At 36.3% G+C, this 20,652-nt stretch overlaps 1 protein-coding gene across 9 annotated transcripts in view; it reads left to right on the top strand.

Moving 5' to 3' along the window:
- JMJD1C (jumonji domain containing 1C) overlaps positions 1–20,652 on the top strand; it is a 265,419-nt gene that overhangs the window by 198,863 nt on the left and 45,904 nt on the right. The gene's annotated exons all lie outside the window — the stretch shown is intronic.

Here is a 20,652-nt window from a genome sequence, read left to right as displayed (position 1 = left end):
GTTTGTTGGGGTTTCTTTCACTTTTTGTGAGTATATTACTAATAAATTTACTGGAAACCCAGCAGAGAGCATTCAAAATTTTGATTCTACAAGTAGATGGTTTAGGAAAAGTTTGAGCGGGAGGAGGTTTGACATTAGTCAGACCCTTGCAGAATTTGCCTTCAGCCATGTGATTAAGGGCAAATTACCTAGTCTTTGAGTATGTTTCCTCATCTGTAAAATGGAGAGCATGTCGGACTAGCAAAGGGTTTGTTACATTTAAATGAAATTAACATTTCTATCAGTTCTGTCAGTTACAAAATGTTTTTGTTGATTTTACTGATGAGTATAAATAAGCTTACACTTAAATAGATATTTTTTAAAGGTTGAAAATAGATTTGTCCCATAAATCATACACAGTTAATTTGCATATAGTTAAGTTATATTGAACCTAAGGATGCTACTCAGCTAGGATGATTGAAGACTGGTAATGCCAACAGTCCACAGAGTCTTTAAATTTTGATTTTGTAATGTTTTGACAGGTAACAGTTGTGAGTGTCATACTATCTTCATTTTGCCTAAATTTGAGTTAAGTTGCAAAACCTATCATTGGAGGTGCTTTTTTTCAGGAGTGGCCATATAGAGATAAACTTTGTATGGCCCAGGGTACATAAACTAAGTAATTTTTCTATGAATAATTGAGAACTGAAGAAATTTAGTTTTTTCTTCATTATATGGGTTTTCTTAAATTGATATGTTGTCTAAATACTTAAAATAGGCATTTAATTCTCTGGCACAGGATCTGAAATGCCACATCCAGTTTTTTACGATGAATATAAAATATTTTATTTTACATGGGTACTGTCTAAATTACCTTATTTAAAAAGTCATTTATTTGCACGTGTTCTTGTTTTTTCCCCCTGAACACTCACCAAATGCATTGTAAAGTGTTTCTTTTTGTACCACAGCCTCTCAATTATTGAGGGAAAAAAACTATTTAGCTCAGTGAAATTTAAATTTTATGACTTAATATTTATCAAAAATGTATTATAAAATTAAAGATTTTTATTTTTATAAATATCTTTTGTAAGACATTCAGTTGAACCTATTTGGTATAATCAGTGACTTGTTAATAGAATTGCTTTTAAAATAACCCATTCTTTTTGTAGGCCTTTATTTTTAGAAACAAATTATATTTTATTTTATTTTAAAATTTATTTATTTATTTTGAAAGGCAGTACAAGCAGGGGAGGGGCAGAGAGAGAGGGAGAGAGAGAATCCCAAGCAAGCTCCACACTGACAATGCAGAGCCACACACGGGGCTTGAACCCACAAGCCATGAGATCATGACCTGAGCTGAAGTCAGATGCTCTATCAGCTGAGCCACCCAGGCGCCCCAGTAACAGATTTTAAATAGCAGTGTTTTTAAGTTTCTGATTTTAGTAATTTTAAAAAATTATCTAAGGAGTTTTATCTTAATCGGGAGATTAAGAGAATGCAAAGAGTATTTTCAAGTATATCAATATCAACAAAATGTCTGAGCTAGCTAAGTTTCTATGGAATGTACTCATTGTCCTTAACTATCAGATTGTATTGTATTTGTTATTGAAACTAAGTTTCTTCAGTTGGAACCTTAATGTATAACAAAGGAAATTATTAATATGAACAATTGTTGACATTCTTTTGCATTTTAAAATTAATTTCTTTTATCATGATACATATCTATTTATTTTATTTTTTTATATGAAATTTGTCAGTTGGTTTCCATATAACACCCAGTGCTCATCCCAACAGGTGTCCTCCTCAATGCCCATCACCCACTTTCCCCTCCTCCCCACCCCCCCATCAACCCTCAGTTTATTCTCAGTGTTTAAGAGTCTCTTATGGTTTGCCTCCTTCCCCCTCTGTAACTTTTTTTTTTCCTCCTTTTCCTCCCCCTTGGTCTTCTGTTGAGTTTCTCAGGATCCACATATGAGTGAAAATATATGGTATCTGTTTTTCTCTGCCTGACTTATTTCACTTAGCATAACACTCTCCAGTTCCACCCACGTTGCTACAAATGGCCAGATTTCATTCTTTCTGATTGCCAAGTAGTATTCCTTTGTGTATATAAACTACATTTTCTTTATTCCTTTGTCAGTTGATGGACATTTAGGCTCTTTCCATCATTTGGCTACTGTTGAAAGTGCTGCTATAAACATTGGGGTACAAGTGCCCGTATGCATCAGCACTCCTGTATCCCTTGGGTAAATTCCTAGCAGTGCTATTGCTGGGTCATAGGGTAGATCTAGTTTTAATTTTTTGAGGAACCTCCACACTGTTTTCCAGAATGGCTGTACCAGTTTGCATTCCCACCAACAGTGCAAGAGGGTTCCCGTTTCTCCACATCCTCTCCAGCATCTATAGTCTCCTGATTTGTTCATTTTGGCCACTCTGACTGCCGTGAGGTGATATCTGAGTGTGGTTTTGATTTGTATTTCCCTGATAAGGAGTGACGTTGAACATCTTTTCTCGTGCCTGTTGGCCATCTGCTTGTCTTCTTTAGAAAAATGTCTAATCATGTCTTCTGCCCATTTCTTCACTGGATTATTTGTTTTTTGGGTGTGGAGTTTGGTGAGTTCTTCATAGATTTTGGATACTATCCCTTTGTCCAATATGTCATTTGCAAATATCTTTTCCCATTCCGTTGGTTGCCTTTTAGTTTTGTTGATTGTTTCCTTTGCAGTGCAGAAGCTTTTTATCTTGATGAAGTCCAAATAGTTCGTTTTTACTTTTAATTCCCTTGCCTTTGGAGATGTGTCAAGTAAGAAATTGCTGCGGCTGAGGTCAGAGAGGTTTTTTCCTGTTTTCTCCTCTAGGGTTTTGATGGTTTCCTGTCTCACATTTAGGTCTTTCATCCATTTTGAGTTTATTTTTGTGTATGGTGTAAGAAGTGGTCGAATTTCATTCTTCTGCCTGTTGCTGTCCAGTTCTCCCAGCACCATTTGTTAAAGAGACTGTCTTTTTTCCATTGGATACTCTTTCCTGCTTTGTCAAAGATTAGTTGGCCATACTTTTGTGGGCCCAGTTCTGGAGTCTCTATTCTATTCCATTGGTCTATGTGTCTGTTTTTGTGCCAGTACATGCTGTCGTGATGATTACAGCTTGGTAGTAGAGGCTAAAGTCTGGGGTTGTGATGCCTCCTGCTTTGGTCTTCTTCAAAATTACTTTGGCTATTCGGGGTCTTTTGTGGTTCCATACAAATTTTAGGATTGCTGGGGCACCTGGGTGGCTCAGTCGGTTGAGCGTCAGACTTTGGCTCAGGTCATGATCTCGGTGTCCGTGAGTTTGAGCCCCTCATCGGGCTCTGTGCTGACAGCTCAGAGCCTGGAGCCTGCTTTGGATTCTGTCTGTCTGTCTGTCTGTCTCTCTCTCTCTGTCAAAAATGAATAAACTTTAAAAATTAAAAACAAATTTTAGGATTGCTTGTTCTAGCTTGGAGAAGAATGCTGGTGCAATTTTGATTGGGATTGCATTGAATGTGTAGATTGCTTTGGGTAGTATTGACATTTTAACAATACTTATTCTTCCAATCCATGAGCACGGAATGTTTTCCATTTCTTTGTATCTTCTTCAGTTTCCTTCATAAGCTTTCTGTAGTTTTCAGCATACAGATCTTTTACATCTTTGGATAGGTTTATTCCTAGGTATTATATTTGTTACTCAAAGTTTCTTCAGTTGGCACTTTAATGTATAACAAAGGGAGTTATTAATATGAGCAAATTGTTGACATTCTTTTGCATTTTAAAATTAATTTTATTTTTAATAAACAATTTAATAAATTAATTGTCTTTTTATTATACATACATTTTTTTTTTAATTTTGTTTTTAAGCACTATCTATACCCAGTGTGGGGCTCGAACTCACAACCATGAAATCAAGAGTCTTATAATAGGGGCACCTGGCTCGCTCAGTCAGTTAAGCAATCTGACTCTTGATTTTGGCTCAGGTCATAATCTCTCAGTTTGTGGGTTCAAGCCCCACATCAGGGTCTGCACTTACTGAACAGGGCCTGCTTGGAATTCTGACTCCCTCTCTGTCTGCCCCTCCTCACTTGCTCTTTATCTCTCTCTCAAAATAAATTAAAAAAAAGAGTCTTATAATAGATTTTGATAGTAATGAAACATATGACACTAATTCTATAATGTTTTATTTTTATATTATATTATATTTTATATATTATATATTTTATAATATATATTATATTTATATTTATTTTAAAACGTAGACTCTTCTTGTCCATGTGTTATTGTTATTTGTTCATTTATTTTCTTAGATTCCTTTAAAGTTAATTGTGTGGAAGAGTATGTATGAATGATCTCATGTTTTACAAAATCTCAAACTATAATGACAAGGATTGGGGGGAAATGGTGTTCACAGAATAGGTTGTTTAAACCTTATGCAGATGAGGACAAACCTAAGTAATAATCTTATAACATTTTATTTCTTTCTTTTTAAATGTTTATTTATTTATTTTGAGAGAGAAAGAGTGTGTGAGCGCCAGCAGGGAAGGGGCAGAGAGAGAGAATCCCAAGCAGGCTCCTCACTGTCAGCGCAGAGCCTGACAGGGGGCTTGACCTCACAAACCATGAGATCATGACCTGAGCTGAAATCAGAGTTGGACACTTATCTGACTGAGCTATCCAGCACTCTTGTAACAGTTTATTTCTAATAAAGTTAGTTAAATATAGTACTTTGCATTTAAGAAAAAGGGGAAAGTTGCTTGAAAAATAAGAATGTGTAAGGAAGAATTGAGATTGCTGAATTAAGGAATCAAAGCAAAAGAAGATTGGGGCACTCTAATCAATATGAACTTACAAGTCAGCATGTGGTCACATTAGAAACTAAGAGAAGAAAGTGAAATGGATGAGTATTGTATCTAGTACGATGTTCAGCTTTATTCGTGTACGTAGCATTCAACTACTTCATAGTGGGTAGTGCAAAAAAAAAAAAGACATGTGAACCAGCATTACTTCTATGTTATATACTAACATCATTCACCTATGTTTCCAAGTCCCTTCAAGCCTATTTGAGTTATAGAAAACAATATTGTTTCAGAATAGGATGTGTAGTCAAACTGCCTTTCAGAAAAGGCAGGTTTTTTTTCTCCTACGATTAGTGTTTATGTATGTCTTAATTTTGCTTTGTTAACCCCAGTGTCATAAATTTTTTTTAACTTTAACAATCTGATCAACCAAAATATTAGAATATATTTAAATTTTGTGTTTCCTGAATAATAGTGAAATAGAACTTTTTTCAGAGTTTTTCTCATATATATATTTTTAAACAAATTTTTTAATGTTATTTTTGAGAAGGAGCAAGCAGGGAGGGGCAGAGAGAGGGAGACACAGAATCTGAAGCAGGCTCCAAGCTCAGAGCTGTCAGCACAGAGCCCAATGTGAGACTCAAACCCATGAACCATGAGGTTGTGACCTGAGCTGAAGTCACATGCTCAACCGACTGAGCCTCCTGGCAGGTGCCCCTCTGCAATTAATTAACCTTGAATAATTTAGGAAAGTAATGGTTCTTGAAAATGTTGTATTACTTCCTTTCTGGTTGGAAAAGTAGTGAGAAAAAAGAATGTTATTGTGATTGTATTTGTAATCTTTTAATCCAAGATACAATATTTTTAAAGCAGTATCCATTTACCTAAGTGAGTATTCTTTGGGGAAATATTTTAATTCCAAGTTATAAATTCAAACCAATAATGATAGAAAATTATATTAAAGTACTTATTTTCATGAATTTTGTTTCCCTGGTGTGTTTGTTGTGATTTGAGATGTGTCTTTTGGTTAGACATGAAGTCTGAAGCTTGGCTCTATTTTATTTAGTCTGTTTTTATCAGTATTAATATTATAAGCAGTGTTTTTGTCAGGGAAAATGATTTTACTCTTTACCCAGAGAAATATATTTGATAAATAACATAAGTTATCATTATGCCGTGAAGAGTTTGAAAACAGTAGTAATGCTCAGGGTACCTGGCTGGCTCAGTCAGTAAGGTATGGAACTCTTGATTTTGGGGTTGTGAGTTCGAACCCCATGTTGGGCATAGAGTTTACTAAAGAAAAAAGTAGGGGCGCCTGGGTGGCGCAGTCGGTTAAGCGTCCAACTTCAGCCAGGTCACAATCTTGCGGTCCGTGAGTTCGAGCCCCGCGTCAGGCTCTGAGCCATCAGCCTGTTTCCGATTCTGTGTCTCCCTCTCTCTCTGCCCCTCCCCCGTTCATGCTCTGTCTCTCTCTGTCCCAAAAATAAATAAAAATGTTGAAAAAAAAAATTAAAAAAAAAAGAAAAAAGTAAAATTAAAAAAAATTTTTAAGAAAGAGAAACAGTAATAGTTCAGCATATTTTACTTATACAGATTAATTGGATACATTTTTAACTATAAAGAATTAACCAAAACTATGGCAACCTTTTCTGAATTGGGGTTCTGTTAAGTGTTCAGTTTAGGTTTTACTTTTTTTCTTTTGTATTGATAATTTTTGGTGAAAGCTTTCAGACCAAAGTCAGTTTTGCAAATCAGAATGTGTCAAAATTAGCTAATGAAGGGCATAATTTAAAATGTTCAGTGGAACACTGAAGTTAGAGCATTCACTGTAGTTAGAACATTTCTCACTTTAAATGATATTTATAGTAACATTTGAGTTCCCCAGAATTATGGATTGTCATATATTTGAACAGAGGTGATATTTTTTAAGTAAACAGTAAATGAACTTTGAAATTCATTCAGTGATGAAGATCTATATAATGAAAATAATATTAGAATGTTGTTTTACATTATCATATTTCAGTTGGTACAAAACTGGGAAGTCATTAAGACCACACAAACATCATAGAACTATAACTATACATGAAATTAAAATGTCTTAAGACTTTTTAAAAATTTAGAATGTTTTCACTGCTTTATAGTTTCTGGCAATATATACTTCTCTTAAATTAATTTTAACCATTTCCTTTGTAGTTATTAATGAATTAAATAATGGTAAATAGTACCAAGTGGAAGGTTCAAGGGGAGATTCCTAAACTTTTGGATTGGTCTGTAATGACTCTGCTTACAGTGGCAGAAAGCTTCAAGGTAGATTTTTGAGGATGATTCTTCTCTCCCCTGTCCCCCACCCTCTCTCAGTTAAAACTCAAGGATCAAGCTACATAAAGGTTGTTTTTTTTTCCCCCAAGTGTAATTTGGGAGAGAGTAAGAGCAGTAGAGGGTTAGGGGTAAAGAGAGAGAGGGGAAGAGAGAATATCCCAAGCAGGTTCCATGCTGTGAATGTGGAACCCAACCTGATTGCCAGTTCCACAATCTGTGAGATTAGGACCTGAGCCACCGAAACCAAGAGTTGGACACTTAACTGACTGAGCCACCCAGGTGCCCAGGGATTAATTTTTTTTAATGTTTATTTATTTATTTATTTTGAGAGAAAGTGAGAGTGATGGGGGGAGGAGCAGAGAGAGAGAGGGAAAGAGAGAATCCCAAGCAGGCTCGGTGCTGTCAGTGCAGATCCCTGCAGGCTGAGTCCCACGAATCCTGAGATCATGACCTGAGCTGAAATCAAGAGTAGGAAGCTTAATCAACTGAGCCACCCAGGTGCCCCATACGGGTTTTATAGATAAAGGTAAATTATGTTATTGTTGCAGAAGTCCAAATATAGTTGTATTTTTTTTTTTTAACATTCATTCACTTCATAAAATTGCTTTTCTGAAACAAGGAGCCATGAGATGTGGTGAATACAGGCACACATCAGAGATATTGCAGGTTCGGTTCCAGACCACTGCAATAAACTGAATATTGCAATAAAGCAAGTCAAGTGATTTTTATGGTTTCCCAGTGCATATAAAAGTTATGTTTACACTATACTGTAATCTATTTAAAGTGTGTAATAGCATTATGTCTAAAAAAAAAGCCAACATACATAGCTTAATTAAAAAATATTTTGCTAAAAATTGCTAGCCATCATGTTCACTTCTGGCTGGTTGTAATCTTTTTGCTTGTGGAAGGTCTAGCCCCAGTTTTGTTGGCTGCTGACTGAGCACAGTGGTAGCTGTTGAAGGTTGGGGTGGCTGTGGCAATTTCTTTAAATAAGACAACAGTGACTTTTGCCATATTGATTGGCTGTGTTTTATCCTAATTTCTCTGTAGCATGTAATGCTATTGGATAGTATTTTACCCGACTGTGTTTTATCTCTATTTTCTCCGTAGCATGTAATGCTGTTGGATAGTATTTTACCCACAGTAAAACTTCTTTCAAAATTGGAATCAGTCCTCTTAAACCCTGCAGCTGCTTTATCAATTAAGTTTATATAATATTCTGAATCCTTTTTTGTCATTTCAACAGTCGTCAGAGCTTCTTTACCAAAAGTAGATCCCTCTCAAGAAATCTCCTCATTCATTCAAGTTTTATCATGAAATTACAGTAATTCAGTCACATCTTCAAGTTTCACTTCTAATTCTAGTTTTCTTGGTATTTCTGCCACATCCGTAGTTACTTCTGTCACCGAAGTCTTGAACCCCTCAAATTTATCCATGAGAATTAGGATCAGCTTCTTTTGAATTTCTGTGGATGTTGATATTTTGACCTCTTGCCATAAATCACGAATGTTCTTCATGGCATCTAGAAAGGTGAATGCTTTCCAGAAGGTTTTCCATTTACTTTGTCTAGATTCACCAAAGCAATCACTACCTATGGCAGCTATAGCCGTACAAGATCTATTTCTCAAAGAATAAGATTTCAAAGTTGAAATGACTCCTTGATCTATGTGTTGCAGAATAGATGTTGTATTCGCAAGCATGAAAACAACATTAACGTATATCTCCATCAGATCTCTTGGGTAGCCAGGTGCATTATCAGGGAGCAGTAATATTTTGAAAGAAATCTTTTTTCTCAGCCATAGTTTTCAACAGTGCACTTAAAATAACAGTAGACCGTGTAAACCTGTGTGCTGTCATCCAGGCTTTGTTCCATTTATGGAACATAAGCATGGTAGATTTAACGTAATCCTTAAGGACCTAGAATTTTCAGAATGGTAAATGAGCATTGGCTTTAATTTAAAGTCATCAGCAAGACGCCTGGGTGGCTCAGTTGGTTAAGTGTCTGACTTAGCTCAGGTCATGATCTTGAGGTTTGTGAGTTCAAGCCCTGTGTCGGGCTCTGTGCTGACAGCTTGGAACCTGGAGCCTGCCTGCTTCAGATTCTGTCTCCCTCTCTCTCTGTACCTCCTCTGTCCTCTCTCTCTCTCTCTCTCTCTCTCTCTCTCAAGAATAAATAAATATTTAAAATAAATACATAAAGTCACCAGCTGCATTAGCCCCTAACAAGAGTCAGCCCATTCTTGGAACATTTGAAGTCAGGCATTGACTTCTCTCTAGCTATGAAAGTTCTAGATGGGATCTCCAATAGAAGGCTATTTCACCTACATTGAAAATCTGTTGTTTATTGTAGCACCTTCATTCATTATCTTTTAACAAAGTCTTCTGGATAACTTGCTGCAGCTTCTACATCAGCACTTGTTGCTTCACCTTGCACAGTTATGTTATGGAGAGGGTTTCTCCCCTTAAAGCTCATGAACCATCCTCTGCTAGCTTTAAACTTTTCTTCTGCAACTTCCTCACCTCTCTCAGCCTTCAGGGAATTGAAGAGAGTTAGGACCATGCCCTGGATTAGGTTTTAGTGGAAGAGAATGTTGTGGCTGGTTTGACCTTCTGTCCAAACTACGAAAACTTTTCCCATATCAGCAATAAGACTATTTTGCTGTCTTAATCATTCGTGTTTTCACTGGAGTAGCACTTTTTTTTAAAGTTTATTTATTTTGAGGAGGGGGAGGAGCAGGGGAGGGGCAGAGAGAGAGGGAGAGAGAGAGAATCGCAAGCAGCCTCTGTGCTATGAGCACAGAGCCTGACACAGGGCTCAATTCCATGAACTGTGAGATCATGACCTGACCTGCAATCAAGAGTTGGACGCTTAATGGACTGAGCCACTGAGACGCCCCTAGAGTAGCACTTTAAATTTCCTTCAGAATTTATCCTTTGCATTCACAACTTGGCTAATTGTTTGGCATAAGAGGCTACCTTTCAGCCTGTCTCAGTTTTCGTCATGCCTTCCTCACTAAGCTTAATCATTTCTGGCTTTTGATTTGAAGTGAGAGATGTGTGACCTCTTTTCACTTGAACCTTAGAGGCCATTGTAGGGTTATTAATTGGCCTGATTTCAGTATTGTTGTGTCTTAGGGAATATGGAGGCCAGAGGAGAAGGAAAGAAAAAGGGAGTGGCTGGTTGGTGGAACAGTCAGAACACACGCATTTATCAATTGCATTCGCTGTCAAAATGGACATGGTTCATGGTGCCATAAAAGTTACAATAGTAATATCAAAGATCACTGAACACAGATCACCATAACAAATATAATATTAATGAAAAATAAATATTCTGAGAATTACCAAAATGTTTTGCAGAGACACGAGGTGAGCAAATGCTGTTGGAAAATTACACCAGTGTGGACTTAGTCAAGACAGGGCTATCACAGATCTTCAATTTAAAAAAAAAAAGCAGTATTCCTGAAGCACAATAAAATGAGGCATGCATGTAAAACAATCTAGAAAGATTAGTAGGTTATTTTAACCTGGACAATGTCAGAAAGGAGGTTTTCTAGAAGGGTGATACGTTTATTTTCATAGTAATATATTGACAATATTGTTAAGACTATGGCAAAAAGACTTTAGAAGAAAGAAACAGTATAAACGTAAGCCCTTAAGATAAGTAGAAGAAAGAGTCTATTTTTTGTTTTATGTGCTTGTAATCATAACCTAAGCCCCACTTACAGATTCATTGCTGACCTCAGGTTTGCTCACTGATTTCTACAAGAAGTCAATGCCTTTGATTGTGTTTGGCAAGAATTTATTAAGGCCACCCAAGCTATTTGCAACAGGTCACTGCTTCTAATGCTTGCTTTTTTAGAAGTGAGGCTTAATTTTCATTGAAGTCTGTTTTCTCAAAAAAGAAATCACACACATTAAGGATCAGGGTTCAGTGAATTATGTATTTCTGATTCATGTACCAGCTTTATTCTGATTCATGTACATTGTGGTCTTGCATAGTGTTTCTGTTTTTTGTTTTTGTTTTTTGCTTGTTTTTGGTTTTTTCGTGTTGATATATGTCTCCAACATTCTTGACTCTAAAATATTGATATTTTAGGGCACCTGGGTGGCCGAACATCCGACTCAGCTCAGGTCATGATCTCCTGGTTTGTGAGTCCAAACCCCACATCAGGCTTACTGCTGTCAGTGCACAGAGACAGTTCAGATCCTCTGTCCCCTTCTCTCTGCCCCTCCCCACTTGCACTCACTCTCAAAACTAAATATTTAAAATATTGATGTTTTATTTATATACAGGTAATCAAGTAGCTCCTAAATTATTATAATTTAAACTTCTGCCTAAAGCTTATAATTTTAGTAATGATAATAAATCCCAAAGACTTAACGTCTTATCATATAATGTGTTGTAAAGAGTTTAGTCACCAAAATTGATTCACATTTATGTTTTGGAAACATTTTAGAAGTAACAGCATTATTTTTATTCAGCAGAAAATACCAGGTAAACTATTTGAAAGCAATTGATCATTTGTCTCAGAAGTATATGGAGACAATTTTGTGGCAAGATGAAGTAACATTTTCTTCCTCTTCAGCCCTAATGGTTTTCTTTTTCAGAGTATCCTATAGTTAGTGCTTGGAGGAGATAAAAGAAACAAAGAATTTTTCTCCATATATGTATCCCTCTTTGGGTCCTCCCCTCCTCTGTGTTTTGTTTTGTTTTGTTTTGTTTTTCAGTGGGTATCTGTGTTCCTTATAAATAAGACCATATAAATAAGATTAAGTTAATCTCCCCATACAGAAACAGTTATATTACCTCCTCATTGAGAAAACACTCAGTTTTCAATGTTTATTTTTTTTTTTAACGTTTCCTCATTTTTGAGAAACAGAGACAGAGCGCGGTTGTGGGGGGGAGTGCAGACAGAGAGCGGGAGACACAGAATCCAAAGCAGGCTCCAGATTCTGAGGTGTTAGCCCAAAGCCTGATGCAGGGCTTGAACTCACAAACCACAAGATCATGACCTGAGCCAAAGTCAGTTGCTTAACCGACTAAGCCGCCCAGGCACCCTCAATCTTTTTTTTTTTAAATAAAGATTTATTCCTTTATTTTGAGAGAGACAGAGACAGCACGAGTGGGGGAGGGACAAAGAGGGAGGGAGGGAGAATCCCAAGCACACTCTGTGCTGTCAGCACAGAGCCTGACGTGGGACTTGAACTCAAAAAATTGTGAGATCATGACCTGAGCTGAAACCAAGAGTTGGATGCTTAACCAACTGAGCCACCAAAGTGCCCCCAATCTTTTCTCTTTTTTAATGCATATTTATTTTTGAAAGAGAGAGAGAGAACAGGGAATGTGTGCTGCACACACAAGCAGGGGAGAAGCAGAGAGAGAGGGAGACAGAGGATCTGAAGCAGGCTGTGTGCTACTAACACAGAGCCCGATGTGGGGTTTGAACTCCCAAACTGTGAGATCACGACCTGAGTTGGATGCTTAATCCAACTGAGCCACCCAGGCACATCTCAGTTTTCAATCTTAACTTCTAACCAGAGATTTAAAAAATGTATACCTCATACGTTTATAGTCCTGTAAACTACCATTGTGATTACAATTTCTTATTTTATGAAAAGGATGAAACATTTAGCTCTAGGATCCTATGCAGTTAGTAGAACCTTCTGGATATTAGATAATTTGTTATTCTCTTGTGATTAAGTGATGATGCTGTGAAATGGATGGAATTGAAAACATGAAAAATGTGGGGGGAAACCACAGTGGTGTTTTCATTTTATGCCTGGACAAACTTAAAATGACTTCCTATTGACATGCTGGATATCGTCTTAAATGACTAGAAGGCATCACCTTTAGGCCACAATGTCTGATGAAGATACTTATAGAAAAATTAGTTTCGAGAAGAAACATAATACACCAAAATATTTCTAATTTTCTGTAAGTTGTTGACTGAAATTGGTTTGTTTGGATCAGTGTAGGGTGAAAGCCGTTCATCATTTTTTTTTTGTTTTTGTTTCTAAATAAAAATAAAACTAATGCTGAGAATATTGTTTAAAAAACATATTTAAAAGTTATCAAATATTGAAATGTTGGGGACTGCTTTTTGTCTTGATACAACAGAATCATTTTTAACCAATAAAAATGCACCTAAATGTCAAACTTTCTGAACATTACTCCCATTTCCAGAACTGTTTTCCCATTGGTGGTATTAATTGAAAATAGAATTTAGGAGTGCTTGGGTGACTTAGTTAAGCATTAGACTTTGGCTGAGGTCATGATCTCTCAGTCAGTGGGTTTGAGGCCTGTGTCTGGCTCAGAGCCTAGAACCTGCTTAAGATTCTGTGTCTCCCTCTCTGTCTGCCCTTCCCCCACTCATGCTCTGTATCTCTCTCTTTCTCAAAAATAAACATTTATTTTTAAATTAAAAAAGAAAAGGAACTAGAAGTTAATTGTAGTGACAGTTTACCTCATTTTTTTGAGAAATTAATAGAAATTAGATTTTTTGGTTTCAGGACATAATTTAGAATGAACGTATCACATTATTTCCTTGATTATATGAGTGAAGAAAGAATTGTGTGGATAATAGAAAACATTAGTCCATTCTCTCTGTCATTTGAATCTTTATGATTTTAGTTTTTTTAATGTTTATTTTTGAGAGAGCGTGTGCAAGCTCACAAGCGGGGGAGGGGCAGAGAGAGAGGAAAACACAGAATTGAAAGCCTGCTGTGGGGCTTGAACCCTGAACTGTGAGATCATGACCTGAGCCAAAGTCAGACACTCAACCAACTGAGCCACCCCGGCGCCCCTATGATTTTGTTTTTGAAAGATAGATAATTATGTTTATTTGATTTAAATCATAGTCTAGATTCTAGGCTTCTGAATTAACCAAAATCAACCAGGAATTAGAAAATATGTATACACAGGACTTAATTATCTATGGATTTTAATTATGTAAAACTTTTAAATCTGTATGTCTTAACATATATGTACAGAAATTTTAAAATCTCTGGTATTCTTAACAAATCAGACATGTGAAGCATAAGATTAATGTTGGAACACTATCTTTAGGAAAATTTTCTCTTTTCAATGCACATACCTGTTTTTACCCTCCTGTGAAGTCCACAGATGTGGATGGTACCAATCTTTGTATTTAATGAGTATAATTCTCATTGTTCTAAGAGAATTAAACTTTATCTTTCAAAGTAGGTGATTTTTCTACTCTGAAACCAGATATGTTAGTATATTTGGAACACTAAACATGGCACAGGAATATATCAGGGAAACTTCATTTTTTTGTGAAAGCCTTAAAAAATGACTTACCTCAGTATATTTTTTCTTTAATTATTAATGAGAAGGATTTGGTCATTGAGTTATTTTCCTGTGCTCGTGTGTGTGTGTGTGTGTGTGTGTGTGTGTGTGTGTAAAATGCAGCCATTTGTGGAAATAGTTTACAGTCAATTTACCATCAAATTGCATTGCCTTGATTAGAAGTTTCTAATCTTGCTTTGTACCAGTAATTTATTCTTATTTTAAATCCTGGGTAGGCAGACTACTACCACATGCCAAATCCATCCAGACACCTGTTTCTATAAGGCCTTTTCTTTCCTTTTCTTTTCTTTTTTCTTTTCTTTTCTTTTCTTTTCCTTTCCTTTCCTTTCCTTTCCTTTCCTTTCCTTTCCTTTCCTTTCCTTTCCTTTCCTTTCCTTTCCTTTCCTTTCCTTTCTTTTCTTTTCTTTTCTTTTTTTGCTGGTAAAATTTTTAGGTCTTTTACATTTTTAAACAGGAAAAGAGTGAAAGGAAGAATAATATGTCATGGCACGTGAATGTTCTGTGACATTCAAGCTTCACAGAATGTCAGTAAATAAAGGTATTAGAAAACAGCCTTACTCTTTCATTTGTGTATTGTTTATGGTATTGTTTGGCAGCTTGTGGTGCTACAGTAGTAGAGTGGAGTCCTTGCATTGGAGATAGTATGACCCTCAAGCCTAATCTACTTTTACTCTCTGGCCAAGTTAGGAAAAGTTTGCCAACCCTTGGTTTAAATCATGAAAATATGTGGAAGCTTTCACTGATAGATTTAGTTAAACTGCAGATGGTTTAGGCAACTCTGCTTTTTCTTTTTTAAGATCTTTGTAGTAGTTCTCAGACTAAGTAGATTTCCTGTTCCAGTAAATCCTTACTAACAAAGTGGATTCTTTTATAAGTTATACAAGAATTGTTGCGATAGCAGTGGATGTCACTCTTGACCTATGTGGACTTAACATTCATGTTTTTTAACTGTTGGCTAGCAACCCCAGGGATCTAAGGACTGGCAATTATTTGTAGTTTTGCTGAAGCATGAATTTAAATGATGACTGTGGGAAAATGGCGTGGCAATGAATGTTCAGTTACTTTACCTGACATTCAACATACAGGTAGTTGCTTTTATGAATAACTCTTATAAAATACAATCAAGTGTCATTTTTTTTTTTTATGGGGAAGTGTGTGTAATATGGGATTTAAGAGGTTACTACAAAGGTCAAGGATTTTATTGTAGGGGAAAAAATCATTCCATTACTAAGCCACATATCAGTATCAGTTTGAAAGCAGGTATTAGGTCATTCTGTAACAGAAATTGTCCAAAGGGAGAGAAACTTAGTTTCGTGATATTGTATTCTAAAATGAAAGTGCTATTCTAGACATCAGTTAGGACTTTAGAGCAAATCTGTTATAATTAAGCCAATCCGTTCAGTCACCTAGATAGAAACTAACAGCTGGTATATTCTCTGATTCAAGCCTCTGTTGGCTGTTCTGTCAGTAGTTCCATCCAGAGTGTATGTGACATAAAGAAAATATTTGTTGAATCGGTAAGGAGCACTGTGTTATGGTAAGATAAATCATTTCCTTATTATCTTAGAAAATTTGTTAACATATATTTTGAACACTGTCATAATATTCCAGTTCTTAAACCTACTCAGGCATATCTGAGTATCTTAGTCCTGTGATCTTATTTTTTGTAAGGCAGACTACTATAATTATAATTATAACAATGTAAATTAAATATAAATTATAATTTTTTTCCTTTGAACTGGAATGAAGTAGAGAATTGGTTCAAAAATAAGGGTAGTACAGTAGTCTTAATGTCAAAGTACAGATTCTAACCTGATTTTAAAATTTTTATATTTTGAGGAATGCTTTTTTTAAAAAAAATATTCCATCATATTCTTCTCTACACAAGAAAAAAAAAATCTGTTTTTTTTTATTACCTCAGATAGTAATTTAGGGCAGTGTTTACCTACCTAGAAATATACCATTTCAGAGTCTGTAGGTCATGATGAAGTCATATTGCCAAAATATTCTCTTTTATGCTTTCTGATTATAAGACTGCATCAGTTTGGGACACCTGGGTGGCTCAGTCGGTTAAGCGTCCGACTTCAGCTCAGGTCATGATCTTACACTCCGTGAGTTCACACCCCACATCAGGCTCTGTGCTGACAGCTCGGAGCCTGGAGCCTGCTTCGGATTCTGTGACTCCTTCTCTCTCTGCTCCTCTGCCTCTCGCTCTCTGTCTCTCTCTCAAAAATAAATAAATATTAAAAAAAAATTAAAAAAAAAAAAAAGACTGCATCAGTTTAACATCCAAAGTCTCCCCTCTTAGATAAGTGTTAGACTGTTGCTACCTATGAATTTCACATAACTAATTTGAGGGGGGTTACAGAAAGATAACTTCCACCTGACTGTTTCTGACTTCATAAGATAAAGTTGCGTTTTACTTCTTACATATAATGTGAAGAAATATGTCAAATTTTGAAACGCAGTTATAGTAAACAGTCTTATTCATTCCTTTTCATTGTACTAACTCAGGGGAGAAAGAGTAGGTGAAAAGAGCCTGAGCTCTCTAGACTTACAGAAGTAGATTAAAATGCTATATCTCTCCATTATATCCTGATTATATGACCATGGACCTCTCTGGGTATATAACATGTAAATGGGCATAATAATTTAGACCTCAGAAAAGTGTTGTAAAAGTTGATTTGTATGGAAAGCACCTAGTATGGTAGCATGGTATCTGCCATGGTAAACATGCAATCATGTTAGCTGTTGTTATTTATAGTAAGGTACCCCACTGATGTTTAATTAGAGCAAGCTTCTGCTCTGTTTGCAAACAGAGGAACAGCACACAAGTGAACCGTAAAGGTCCAGAACCTAATCACTTAAGGCATTGTTTAGAACTTTCCTATGTTTTCTATATAAGCTTCTAGTTAAAACAAATCTTGTTGACCTGGTTAAGTCATTTGCTGGAGGTTATAATTCGTAGAATAATATATTGGATAGAATTTATGGAGGAGAGGAGATTCACAGAGGGTGCTGTTGCTTCACTCTCTGGGTGATTTGTTTTGGGGAAATTAAAGAATACATATTATTTTAGTTAGTCAATATAAAAATTATGTGTATAGGTAACTTAATTACTAAAAAGTGAAGTACTGTGTAATTTTTTAAAATCTCATACCAACTCAGGGCACAGCTGAAGTTCTTTATTAATCAGTTGTATTCCAAAAGATTCTGAATAATCATATTAATAATTAATACTAATTACAGATCCTTAGTTTCAGTTCTCTGCGAGTTTGCCTTATAGACTGTATCTGATTTTTAGCACTTTCACAAAATTGTTCAAGTCAGTAAATGGAAAAAAAAAAAACACCTTGTTTGGCTACCTGGTAGTGGCTCTTGTAAGATTTGATCCTTTATCCTTTAAAATGGGAATGATGACTACAATAGAAATACCTGTAACTTAGCACAATTCAAAAAGGAGTACTCCAGCAACAGTAGGACTGTCATAACTGGACAGTATGTTGGGATAATTTTCTTGGATTTTAACTAATTTAGTAATACATGTCATCCAATACCATGGATAATTAAGAATTAGATGTCTTAAGAAAGCTAATTGTAGTTATTTTTTAAAAAATCTTATTGTAAAAACACATTCATTAAGATGGAAAGAGGCAGATATTAGTGACTGCTTTATAGATGAGGAAATTGGTCCATAGAAATTAGATCTATAAGGTCATTTCAGTAAATAGATTCAACTTATCAGTTTTTAATGGTGTGTTTTTCTCACTAGAAATGGGTCATTGTTGAGGAGATATTTGTATGTTTAATGATCCTGGAAATATAGCCTGTTATCTTAATGTTTTAAATAAAATATAAATAAATGTTGAGCAAATTATATATCCCAGTAGGTGTTTTTTGTTTTGTTTTGTTTTTTGTTTTTTGTTTTTTTTTTAAGTAAACTCTACACCTAATGTGGGGCTTGAACTCATGACCCTGAGATCAAGAGTCACATGCTGTACTGACTGAGCCAGCCTGGCCCCCCTACGCCTAGTAGTTTTAAACTGTGAAGTTTCATGGGTTTCTTTTTTTTTTTTTTTTTTTAACTGTTTCTTTATTTTTGAAAGAGAGAGAGAGAGACAGCATGAGCAGGGGAAGGAAGGACAGAGAGAGAGGGAGACACAGAATCGGAAGCAGGCTTGAGGCTCTAAGCTGTCAGCACAGAGCCTGACTGGGTGGGGTGAGGGCGCTCGAACTCACAAACTGCGAGATCATGACCTGAGCCAAAGTCAGATGCTCAACCGACAGAGCCACCCAGGCACCCCTCTTTTCTTTTTAAATGTTTATTTACTTATTTTTGAGAGAGAGAAAGAGAGGGAGACACAGAATCCTTAGCAGTCTTCAGGTTCTGAGCTGTCAGCACAGAGCCCAACATGGGGCTGAAACTCATGAACTGTGAGATCATCACCTAAGCTGAAGTCAGATGCTTAACTGACTAAGCCACCCCAGCGCCCAAAACCGTGAAGTTTCAATACAGGAAACTGGTTTTTTAGACCATACCCATGACTGTCTGTGAAGTATTGCCAGTGTTGCTTTAACAGCAGTTTATACCCCTTCTACCCCAAAGTATGAAAGATTGGAAGTAGTAGACCATAGTAAACTTAAAATAAGTCAGCAGTGGGGCATCTGAGTGGCTCAGTTGGTTACGCGTCTGACTTCGGCTCAGGTCAAGATCTTACGGTTCATGAGTTCAAGCCCCACGTCAGGCTCCGTGCTGACAGCTCAGAGCCTGGAGCCTGCTTCAGATTCTGTGTCTCCTTCTGTCTGAACCTCCCCTGCTTGCACTCTGTCTCTTGCTCTGTCTCAAAAATAAATAAACATTAAAAATTAAAAAAGAAGAAGTCAGCAGTGACACCCAGGTGATTGTGTAGTGTTTTTCTAGACAAGTGCCCATCTTTTTTCCAATTAAATGTCTAGAATAAGGGAAGAGTGGTTATAATAAAGACAGGTGTTTAGAGAAGATTCATAGCTGTGGAAACAAAACCAGAATGCACATGTTTGAAGAACTATAAGGTAGGGAAGTGATTAGACTTGTTTGTTGACTTCGAAGAGTTAAGCTTGGATCTGTGTGTGGAAGTTAAAGTAAGGAAGACTGAAAGAACTTGATAGTTGTCAGAGCTATCTGGAAATGGTAATGGTTTTCCTTGGGAGATAGAATGTTTCCTTTGTTTTGTTGTCATAGAATAGACTGTCACCTGGTGTGCATCAAGAGGTTTAGAGTCTGAACTTTTCCATGGTATTTTCTGTTCCTAAAATAAAGAGGGTAAGTGTGCAGTGTATTATTAAAGGAGTGTGGAAAAAAGGGATTGCTAGAAAGTTTCTTTACAAAAAAGAAGACCTGTCATGGACATTCCACCCCCTCCCCCAAAATGACAGATTTTATCTACATTTTGTATGATACTTTTCCACTCTAGTATTTCCTTCTGTAAAGTAGCATTTCAGTTTATTTGCGAAGGAATATAGTTGATAACTTTGAAGGCCTGTATTTCTTCCTCTTGGTTGGTATTCACTAGGTATAAATGAAATATCAGAGTATTTGCCACACTATTATTGCAAAAATACATACATGATAGCCCCTTAAGGTCATGAGATGAGAAGAAAAAGCTTTATTTAGATAAACTTTAGAAGACTGAAGTATGACCTGCTTGATTAGGGGTCCTTCTTTGTACTCTTCAGCTACTTTTTGACTTTTCAAAATTGCCACATTATTTTTATTCACCAGATAGAATTCCCTTCACTCTGCTCCCTTCTGTTCACTGGTTTCCATGATCTGCCAGTCCACTTTTATAAGGGCCGCCAATTGACAGTGCTGCTTTGTTGTTCTTCCCAGCTCTACTCTAGGGCTCCTGCCGCTGACCTCAAATGCAGGAGCAGCAGAGGTGCTTTGAGAGAGAGAGAACAGAATGTCAAAGAGTCCAGCGGGGGACCAACAGATTGTGGGAAACCATGTGACTGTGTGATTCACATCTCCAAGGAGAGAGAACCGGTTGTTTCTGTGTCTAGATCCACCCTGTTATGAGGATAATACCATCAATAATGTAATTTTAATTGCCTGGATGCTTTGACACTGGGTTGAAAAAATAAAACTTTTAGCGGTGAAGTTACTGGTCAGATGAGTTTGAGTAGAACTGAATTTGATGGCATTTAAATCAAGAGAGTGGATAATGACTTTTGTAGTTTA

The sequence above is a fragment of the Acinonyx jubatus genome, chromosome D2 (genome assembly GCF_027475565.1).
Source record: "Acinonyx jubatus isolate Ajub_Pintada_27869175 chromosome D2, VMU_Ajub_asm_v1.0, whole genome shotgun sequence".
Taxonomy (NCBI): Eukaryota; Metazoa; Chordata; class Mammalia; order Carnivora; family Felidae; genus Acinonyx; species Acinonyx jubatus.
Note: the sequence above shows the minus strand (reverse complement) of the source record. Positions and strands in the feature narration are given on the sequence as shown.